General features: G+C 37.2%; 1 protein-coding gene across 2 annotated transcripts in view; it reads right to left on the reverse strand.

The window, feature by feature from the left end:
* The window catches only part of SEMA3A (semaphorin 3A), a 236677-nt gene that overhangs the window by 174096 nt on the left and 51133 nt on the right, over nt 1–11448 (reverse strand). Inside the window, exon 1 of one of the 2 annotated variants that reach the window (XM_064702969.1) lies at nt 5898–5913. The exons of the other annotated variant lie outside the window; for it this stretch is intronic. The gene's annotated coding sequence lies outside the window, so the exon portion shown is untranslated. Of the gene's footprint in view, nt 1–5897; nt 5914–11448 lie in introns of those variants that run through there. 2 annotated transcript variants of the gene reach the window in all.

Genomic DNA, 11448 nt, shown 5'->3' on the forward strand with positions numbered 1-11448 from the left:
GCTGGACTTATATAGGCACACTATGTATATATGTAATATATATATATATATGATATATGTATCTATATATATACACACATAAAGACAAAACATGTTCCATATTAGTAGTAGAACATTATTAGCATAATAAGCCATTTTCATTTCCCCTGGCATTTTACAATATCTCAAATATTAATCTCTCAGGTTTTCTTTTTTGCTGTTGTTTTTTTTTGTTTAAATCTTATAACATCATGTAACCATTTCATGAATCTCTCAGCCAAATTCTTAAATATCTTAATTCTTTCTTAAAGTTTTACCTATCAATTTTTTAAATTATAAATGTGTCTATGAAGATTGCTTTTCTTCTATATTTTCTTTTTTTTATAATGTTTGTCTCTACCTTCAAGTGAAACAGAACAAAAATATGTTCATAAAGACAAAAATTCCATTGTTTATACTGATCAGCACAGACTAGGCAGTGAGGGGGAAAAAAATTGAGGCATCTGTTGAATACAAATGAAGGCAGCAGGTTGGTGTGTGAGTTCGTAGGCTCTGAAGCTACTTGTCATTTGCTTTTAATGACTGAAACCTCACTCTGCTCCTCTCCCCCTCCACCACAGGATAAAGTTAAAGAAAACACTGTCACCCCAGGAAGGTTACTTTACATGAAACTGCAAAATGCGATGTGTGCAAAACCTCAGTCTTTACCCATTTGCAGCAATGTTCCACAACAGACTTATGTTTGCCAATGACAATTTTGTTCTAAACTCACCCTTTTAGCTGCTGATCAAGAGCCTTGAAACTGCTTCTGTGATGTGGCTAACAGGGAACAGTGTGCCTAGAATTAGTGTCCTTAAAGGTTTTATTGTGGTGCCAGACATGACTCTTAGGAGAGCTGCCTTGTGCCCAAAAGGTCTATTTTGTGCTTCAGCAATAGGGGCTTTCACAATAAATTGTGAAATTTGAAAGGACAACAGGACAAAACCAGCACTCCGTACTTCAAATGAATCTTGCTTCCCATTTTTCTTCCAAAGTGTTGAATGATACATGACATCATATGATGTGTGGTAATTCTTCCTTCTGTATTTTGAAGGGAATAAATGCGTCCTATTTCTGAGAAAATGTATTAAAGCCAAATTTTACTGTCAGTTACCCTGATGTCAGTCCCCAGCAAAACAATTCAAATGCAGTTCCTCTGGATTCACACTGATGTAACGGAGAGCAGAATGTGGTGCTTGAAAAAGCAGCTGTCACCTTATGGAAAACTTATGAAATATCCTATTTGGAAATAAGCACTCTTCTGTTCAGTTTATTTCCCTCTACTTCTTTTCTTCTGGTATTTTTTTTTTCTGAAGATAGTGTTTTAAAACAAAATCACTTTTGTTTCCTAAGAATTTATCTGCTTCTGCACTTATTCCCCACCTGACATCATAATCCTCTTGGTTGTGATATAATAATCATTTTTACAATGACCAATTGTGATTCCACAAGCTGGGCTTAAAATCTGATCCAAAAAATGCCTTTTACTCTGATATCTTACATAACGTCATATCAAATTTTGTCTCAAGAGATAATAATTTCAACCAAGTGACATCAATTAAGTTTTCATATAAGGGAGTGGTACACTTGCTATAACTCCCTAGAGATAAATTCCTGCAGACTTCACAGTTTTATGATTTGACCTTTAAAAATATTTCCACTTTCTGCCCAATGCTTGGTGATAAAGGTCTAATGATTCTGTTGAAGACAAAAACATTACATATACAGTTCAGTCCAGTCTCCCACAGGAGTTAAAATTTGCAACAAACAGAAGCTTAAGGAAAGGAAAATCAAATGCAAATATATTTCTCATGAATTGTTCAATGAATTTCAGATACCATAGTGATTTGTGTGAATAACTTGAAAAGCAACATCCTTCTTGACAAGTGCTGAGTGAGTACCCTTCTAAAGTTTGCAGTCTTATGTTTGAGGATACAGTTTCATCCTGTATTTTTGCTCTGAAATTCAGTGGTTTCTCTGTTCATCCTACCATCTTTGGCAGCTTTAACTGTAGTTATTCATGGGTTTCAAATTATGCACATGGTTTGCTGGATCTGTGCCTATGTGTGTTGAAATTTTGTAAAGAGTAGGACAGACAGCACAATCCAGAATCAGGGAGAGCCAAGTTTTCTTCTCTAGCACACTTGAAACTTCAAGAAAGGACCTCTGGGAAAAATTGGTATCTAGGGAAGCAGGTTATCAGATGCTGCATAAACTAAACCTTGTCTTTTTGATAGCTGATAGCACTTGAAAACTGAAGACTGCTTACAACTTAAGCCTACTGACTAACTCAGCTAGATGCAGGGCCAAGATTTCTAGAATCTCAAACTTTCATGTGTAAGTAAGCAATTATACCAAGATTTGAACTGTAAATTATTTTTAACAAATATTAAACTCTAGTTTGATTAAAGGATTGGATTTCGATGTTTTCCTCTGTAAGATATTTCTAAGGAAATTTCTTCCTTCATTTAAATATTCTGCTTTTTGTAAGACACTGAAGATCCAAATGAACACACAAATGAACACATGAAAGGAGTAAACTAATACTTTTTTAATAGTTTCTCCTGCTATTGTTATTTTGAACTTGTTATTTCTCATTAAATATCTCAGAAGTTTCTACTCTTCCATCAGTTTTATCTTGCAGAATCAAGAGAACTCTGGCCTGTTAAGGAGTAATTTTCTTCTTGGTAAGATGTCCTGCTATGGTAAAATGATCCATCTGTACTGCCCAGCTATAGAATTGTTAAAGTAAATTTCCCTGTGCTGTCATCTCCATGAAAGCCATGTGCACACAAGATGAGTCTCACTGAGCAGAAGATGGATCTCTGATGACATGAATTAGTACATAGCATGTGTTGCTTTGGAAAACTTTGTTTCATATTGAATACTGGTTGATGATACTCTCCAGTAATATCACATTACGAAACTGATTATAAAAATACCGCAACCACATTATGGATAAAGTTATTATCCATTCTGTTTGCCACACCAATGCCTCACCATGCAAATCCGTCCTAGATTTATTGACCGCAAATTATTGTATATGTGAAATAAATGAGTTGGAGAAAGAAGCATATCTTTATGGCTTTCAGCACATCTCCAGTGGAATCAGCATGAAAAATGCAAAAGCTATTTCACTAATCTCTTCCAACGTTTTGTATCTGAAACAGCCACTGCCTCAAAAGCTGTATTTCTCCACTGATTGTGTTTTCCAGATTCCTGAAATGAAGGTTTCAAAATGTAGTTTAGGATAGAGATTATGTTGTTCACTTGTTTGTGCGTTTCCCCTTCTTTTTTTTTAGCATATTATATAGTTCAATTACTGGAAAGGCAAAGTTTGGGATGGTTACTGTTGTTATTGCATGAAATTGATCTGGGCTCCAGCCAAACTCTAGTCTCATTCTCATTAAGGCGGAGACATTCAGATGAAAATTAAGATCCTTCTAATGAAATATACTGGAGGATTAAGTTACAAGTGGCAGGACACATTACCTTATTTATCTAGTTGTGCTTGCATGATTTGCTAGACCAGCCATTATGACAAATGTTCCTTACGCAATCTATTTTCAAGACTATTTCCATTAAAAGTAACATGATTGAGTGTACTGCTTTGCTCATAGTTGAGATATGCTCCTATGTTTATATCAAGCCAATTAAACTGTGTTGCTTTAAAGCAATAAAAGTGGTTCTGTAATTGCCACATGTTCTTCTCTGCCATTTTCAAGTCTGGAAACGAGGAAATAGTTTGCAAGTTTCTGTGCACGCTATTTCTTCCTCGCACATTTGACCTCAATTTTATCTTGCGCTGATTTGTGTTATGAACCATTCTAGATCTTTTATGTGTGTGATCTAGAAAAGATCTTATTTTTTTCTAACATTTGGAATAAAGATACCTAAAGTGACACTATTATTGTTACTGTTAATGTTATTTCAAGCATTTTTCTTGCTTAACATTATAATGGTGTGCCTACCACGTTACAGGTAAAAATCCCTGAGCAGCTACATTAAAACAATGTAGTTGCTGACAATCACATCATTAACATCCTCTTGCCGACAGTTGAGAAATGTATTACATAGGCCCCCTTGACACATCTGCTCTTGTGCAATATGTACCATCATCTTCAAAAGTATGTATTAATTCTGAGTGCCTCCATCTGAACCAAATTAAAAGATCCTGAATTTGCAGTAACGGGTGTCTTAAAAACTGTTTTTCGTAGATTGTTACATTTGGAGCCAAATAAAGTTAGCTACCATTTCTTGAAACCTCTTGGAAAGCATTAATTGTGGGTTTAAATTTGGGGAATTAAGCTGTTTAAAATTCTGTCCTAGGGGGGTCTCTGTATGAAAGCAGACAAATAAGGAAGGGTCTTCTTTTTAATATCTGAAATTAAAATGAACACATTTCTCTATGGAATTTTGGTACCTTCTGTGGAAACCTTTCCTTTGCATTCATAAGTTTCCTTGTGTGGTGTTTTTGAGACCCCACCTGTAGTTCTACATCCAGCTCTGGAGTTTTCAGCGCAAGAAGGACATAGATTTGTTGGAGCAGGTACAGAGGAAGGCCTGAAAGATGATTAGGGTGATGGAGCACCCCTCCTATGTGGAAAGGCTGGGAGAATTGGGATTGTTCAGTCTGGAAAAGTGAAGGCTCCAGGGAGACATTATTGCAGCCTGAAGGGGCTACCAGGGAACTGGAGAGGGACTTGTCACAGGGTGTGGTGATAGGACAAGGGAGAATGGCTTCAAACTACAAGAGGGTAGATTTAGGTTGGATATTAGAAAGAAATTCTTTACAATGGCAGTGTTCAGGCACTGGAACCTGTTGCCCACAGCATTTTTCAGATCCCTTTAAGGTAAGGTTGGATAGTGCTTTGAGCAACCTGGTGGAAGGGGTCCCTGCCCACAGCTGGTGGGTTGGGACTAGATGATCTTTTAGGTCCCTCCCAACCCAAACCATTCTATGATTTTATCATTCATGCAAGCTAGAGCACCAAAGGCCTATTCAAGCTAATTTCAGGTTGAAGCAAGACATGGAAAGATTTAGGGCATGGATTCAAGGCCATCAGGAGTATTTTTTCACCCTAAGTGGGGTGTAGCAAGCTCTCTTAAACACCAAGCTTTAATGGGACTAATATGACCTGCCTAGGAACAGCTCTGGGTGTATGGAAACAGCCTGGGGAGCAGAACAGATAGCTTAGTACATGGACAGTTATATATTGGGGATTTTTCTGCCATATGGAACATCTTAAGGCTACTCAGCAGGTTGCTTGTTTTGAGACTTAGGCTGTAGGGCTGAGGTACAGTGCTGTGTGACTGAGAGTTGTTATGCAACATCTGATTATGTGAACACAGCCTGTACTTAGTTCATGGTAAAAATGTGTGAGCTCATACCTCTGCCACCAATGCAAAAAACACCTCTGGTTCTACTTTTGCCTCCACTGCACAGTAACTATTCACTGCTGAAGCCTTGCTCTTGTCAATGCAGCACAGTGCAGAAGCAATTTACCCATCACTGAGGAGTCTAGTTGCAAATCTCATCAGAAGCAGAAGGGAAGATGATGCAGGAAGGAATTGATAAAAATCCCTAAAAACCTGGCTTTCTAAGTTCAGAGACCAAGTGGTGGGAAAAGAAATTGAAGCTCTTTCTGGAGAATGTTGTGGTTCATACTGGCATTGAGCTGATATTTGTACTGTATCCTGTACATTCTCTAAGAGAAAAAAGTCTGAATGAGAGAGATGATGGGAAAAACAGAGAGGAAGAAATTCTCCCATGAGATGCTATAAACTCAAACCAATGTGAGTATTCTATACATTGGTCCATCCTGTGTCTCTGAGAACTCTCAAGTTGATGGACGAAAGTACAATGTCAGGACACATACCTGTCAAGGAGAGGGCTGCTGCTGATATTGTGCTTCGTATACACCTAGAGAGTAGAGGAGAAAAAGAGAAAAAGTGGGCATACATTTTTACCAGCTGCCATATTGTATTTCAAAAAAATCTATATTTGTGAGCCATGCTCTGTTTCTGTCCCTGTCAAGAGCCCAGCTTTAGCCAGTGAAGACCTGACAGCAGATATCTACAATCATATAACAGTAAATGGAAGGCTTTGAACTATTTGCTTGCATGAGATAAATAACTTTAGGAGACATAGTTAATGGCATACTTATCTTGTGCACAAGTGGAAGAGTTGGCTGTTATCCACTTCCGACTTGAGATTTTTACTACCACAGTTAACATCAGATAAAAGCTGATTTCAGGAACCAAGGAAATTGTCTTAGAGAGAAAAGGAGGCTTCTGCCTCCTTCACAGCAGTTGGGAGTTAGTGGACATGCTGCAATTTAATTTCAGCAATTTATGTTGGGGCACCTCTCATTCCAGAAGGCAGCCTTTGTAATACACATGTAAAGCAGAATATCAGCAGTGTCTGGAACAAGACAGGTTAATGTACTGATAAAGAAGTAACACAAACTTCACCTCAGAACAGCCAATAGTTTGGGTTACAGATCATCAGTCAGCTAAAGTGTGTGGCCAAGGCAGATGGAGTTTATAATTTAAAGGATTTTACTCTGCTTTTTCTGTGACAACAATTCACTACAAAAAAGTCTGTATAACACTGATTGTCAAAGAAGAAACAAAAACTGCACAAGCTTAAACACCATCTTATGCTGTATTAGTGGAAGATGATGAATCCCCAATACAGTGAACAGGACAAGATTTAGTGTTTACATTGCTATCTGTATTTCTGCTGCTTCTTACTGTGTACTTGAAAAGATGTTATTCTTCAGTAAGCAATAAATTCCCTTTCAAAAACTACCCTGGGCTCACTGAATTTGTTTTTAGGAAGAACATTTCACACACGCCATTTCACCTATTATTCAAAACTATAAGTGTTTCCCCAATGTCTCAGGAGCCTGAAGTCAGTTCAGGAGAAAAGAAAATCATGTCCATATTCTCTCTACTGTTGCCACAGCTTCTCTGTTTCTGCTCTGTTTTTCTACTGGCCAGAAATAAACAGCCTTCATCTCTGGGGAGGCAGATAGTTTAAAAAATCAACAATAAAGAACAATCTCTATCTTCTTCCAACACTCATTGGAACCTGGGCTGTTTTATGATAAAATTCTTTAAGTACTAATAAGGATTTAATCACTATTTTTAAAGAGTTTTGTATGAATTTCAGCCTTTAGTTACCTGTGTTTAGAATGCATATGATATATTCTCTGTAATATCTTTTAGGAGCAGAGCAAAATGCTGTGTGAATTATTTGCTGTGAACTATGTAAATGTAACAAAAAAGAATGCTGCTGTCAGGTGGCATTTCTATGTATCACCTTAATGCAATGAAAAGTAGTAATTAATAATGTATATCAGGGAAAGCTGATTGCTTAAGTAAAAGCTGTCTTACAGTTTTACTTTGAAAAACATATGGATACTCTGTTCATTTGTGTGTGGAGATGGCCCTGAGATAGGGATATAAAATATAGCAGGATTAGAAGGTTGATCCTATTTACGCTCAGGAGAAATAATTCACCTGCCATAACCAAGAGCAGTCACCTTAATAGGAAACTGTGATACCTGAAAAGGAGACCAAAAACACCAGAAAAAAAAAATCAAAGATGTGATAAAGAGTCATCAATATTCAACCTGCCCTCTGCCCTCTCAGTCACTTCTAATTTTTGAGGATAGAGGTACCATGCCACCATGGAGCTTCTGAAGCTGCCCTGAATAATCTGTGTATTGCATTTACTTACACCCTAAGTCCCATGACATAAAGGAATCATGTGCAGTAGTTGAGCCAAAGAAATCTGGAATAACTATGAGCAGTGCAGCTCCAGTAGCTGAATAAATCTGGGTGTGGGTAAACTTAGGAAGGAAGAGTTCTTAAATTGGCTTCACATTAAATGTCCCCACCCTTCACAGTGAGACTCACAAATCATTTGAACCTGTATATCTGAGCAAAAGCACAATATTTTTAAATTTTAAGTTTATAATTTAAAAAATTTTAAAATGGGGGAGGGGTTTCAATGTCAACCTTAAAAGAAATCTACATTTTTAGCTTTAGTAGAATAATTAACATTGAAATCAGAGTTTATATATTTTGGTTGCTAAAGGCTTGGGTCAATATTTCCTCCCCTAAGAGGCATGGGGTAGTAATAATCAAGCTTTTAGAGAAAAAAGAGTGATTCTCCTGTCACCCTTGCAAGAGTAACTCCAAGAAAATAAGGTTTTTTGAGAAGGAGGAATTAATGGAGCTCTCTGTCTGCTTCCCTTGCTCTGTTCTTGGGTATATTTGAATATTTGTCCCTATCACCACTGAGCTGATGTGGCACCTGCTCCTAAAAGATGAGCAATGAGATCCTTTGTTTGCTGTGCTCATTCTCCAGATATACTGTACACCCTTCCCAGGAATATCAGATTTATTGTGTAAGTGCAGAACCAAAGCACAGTGCACCCTCATTAAAACTGGCCTTCCTGACCAAAAATGGATTTACAGAACACTTCTAAAAATTAATTATATTCATTATGCTCATATTAAATGATATGACAGAGAGAATGACCTAAAAGACTCTTGGGGAAGGTAGAGACCTGGACAGTGCATCATCTGGGAAATCCTTCTGTCTCTCATTAAACTTTTCCAAGCTTATCCTGGAAAAGAGAAAACATATAAAGGGGCCAGGGACTAAATGATATATTTCTTTAGGCTGTACATAGCTGGGTTATATAGTACAAGTTGTACATCTGTGCTAGAGACAATACTAAGGCCTGTCCAAGTAATATTTGCTTTAGAAAAGGAAAATAAAACCTTAGCCATGACTAACAGCTCTGAGCTGTTGGAATTTTGAGAAGAAACAGAGATTGTGGCCCAAATCTGAATATTCATAATTGGATATAACATATCTTAACACAACTAGGTATATGTGCAGTTTATAATAAACCTGAAGTCATACTGAAATGCCTGATGCCAAATAAAGCTTTCCAAGTTCTTCTCAATGCTAAATCGTGCCAGGAAATTTGTGATAAATGTTCCTAACTAAGTTAAACTGCACAAAGAGTATCTAATGACTATCAAGGAGAACCTTAAAGAGGTTCTAAAACTGATGGGTTTATTAAAAGACACAGTAATACATACCTACTATGCCAGAAAGCAGAAATCTAATTTTTTAATGAAAGTTCTAGGAAGGCTCTGGCAAAGTCTGCTTACAGTAGTGTGATTGAAAATGATCAGCCATGGCTCATGTGTCACACTAACCACAGTAACCACTAACCAAAACTGAGAATCAGCCTGCTCAAAAGAAGGCATTGACCTTCAGCAGTGAAAATAAGAAGCTTCAACTCATTCTTTTTAACTCTGTATGCCCTTTTAAAATGAACTTGGTCAGCCATTATTTATTGCTATCAGATGGGGATCTGGAAAACTGCTCCAGTATTCAAGAACCTGAAAATGATTAGATTTTCAGATACAAAGTTTTGCAGTCAAACTGATAAAAAAGGGGGAAAAGATTTCTTATCTACAGTAGCACTGTTGGGGCAAACATGCAGTGGAACAGTGTCTGTAACTAAGTTACGGAGTTTCCAACACATGAACAAGCTCAGGTCTTGGGATGGATGAGGGCTGAAATTGCAGAACTACATCTGAGATAGAACTGTGGGAAATCATCCATGTTACCAGCATGGGATGGAAGGATCAAATTTTCCAAGAGCTTTGCAAGGGAGCCTATTCAGTTCTAGATGGGCTTTTGGTTAAAGGAAACAACCCCCCAATTTCTAGGGTGTTACAGGAATATATCTATTCAAAAGAACATGTAACAGTCATGTGATGGTCCAAAAACACCTCAGAGGAAGGTCAACAATATTTTATAGCAACAGTGAAGTTAAGAGCATTGGCAGGAATTACCACCTGAGCCAAAACTAAGTGAAAAAGTGATAAATTCCTGCTAATGATAAAGGAAAATCAGCACCTTGAAGGAAAACACACATAGATGATATTGCTTAAGTTGGCAAGGATAAATATGCTTGTGTTAGTATATAATTCTGGAGAATTCTCAGATGACTTTCAGGGAAAATACTGCAGCTGAACATGTAGCCACATGTACTAAGTAATTTTTTGCTAAACCAGCTCTACATCTAATAGAAACCTGTTGCATAGTAAATTCTGCCAGAATTTAGTTAATATTATTTTAAGCACTTTCATTACAAGTACAGAATGCAACCCCTAATTGATATTGTCCCAAATGTTATAGGTAAGCACAAAAATGGTGCCAAAAAAACCCCAAAAAAACAACAAAACCCAAAGTGAAACCCCAAAACCCCTGAAACTAATAAAAAAACCTGTGGAGTCATGCTCCTAACAATGCTGAGCATGACTAACTTGTGGGGACCTGTGATGAGTCTGCCATGAAGTGTTATTTGTTCCCCAGGGAACAGAAGACATTCACAGTCTGTCAGACCCAACGCTAAAAGTAGAGACAGGAAAAAATACAAACTTTGACCTGGTGCCACCAAGAGAAATGACAAATTCATTAAAATTAAGTGAGAATATGTTGTGAGACTTAGACAGTCACCAGTGGCATCCTTTGGGTGAAACTGTACAGCCAAACTGCCACAAACTTTAGAGAAAGGGTAATGTCCTTACAATTCCTGGAGAGATGCTTGAAAAGGTCATTTTTCCTAAGGAAGTGTCACTTGAATAAGAGTAGCAGAAAATTGACACAGTGAAACCTGTGGGCATGGCATAACCAAAAATAAGTGGGACTGATGGTCCCAATGGGAGAGCACAAAGTTTTCTGAGACAGCATGTCAAAGGCTGCTGGTCACTTAAGATAATTTACAACTAATGAATAAAATAGAAATAAAATGAGGTTATGAGTATTTGAAATTCTGAGTTATTTTAATGATGATTTTCGATGTTTATATTGTTCTGCTGGGAAAAGAAGAAATAAGATTCTGTGTTTTCAATAAGTCTTTTCTTGTGTGTGTTGAGCTAGAGCTAAATTTACATGGTGTCTGATATGAGTAGTACTGCTCAGTTCAAAACATCAGGAGCTAAATGCTGCACAGTTTACTCAAATATCTGAACTCTGGGAAATTTTGAAGGAATACAGCAGTAACAAAGTTATAAAAGAGGTGGGGCAATATAATTTCTCATCTCTTGCCCGTCTGAGATTGAGTTTTAAGAAAAGCATAAGAAAGTAGATTAACAGACTCAAGTTCATGGTTAAAACATCACCAATAAAGGAGCCAGGGCAACACAAAAAGCAAAATATCTAAGTGTCTCCCAGACAACCCATTTAATCTTATCTAAAAAATTTCCCTATACCCTTGATAGATTTAGAAATATTTAGCACTGCTTCTGAAAACATTTGAAAAATGTTACTCTGACTTCCCTAGCAAACTCTTTCTATAATTTGTTTTCCCAGTTGCCTTTCTGTAGCAT

This window comes from Zonotrichia leucophrys, chromosome 1A (genome assembly GCF_028769735.1).
Source record: "Zonotrichia leucophrys gambelii isolate GWCS_2022_RI chromosome 1A, RI_Zleu_2.0, whole genome shotgun sequence".
In the NCBI taxonomy this organism is placed as follows: domain Eukaryota; kingdom Metazoa; phylum Chordata; class Aves; order Passeriformes; family Passerellidae; genus Zonotrichia; species Zonotrichia leucophrys.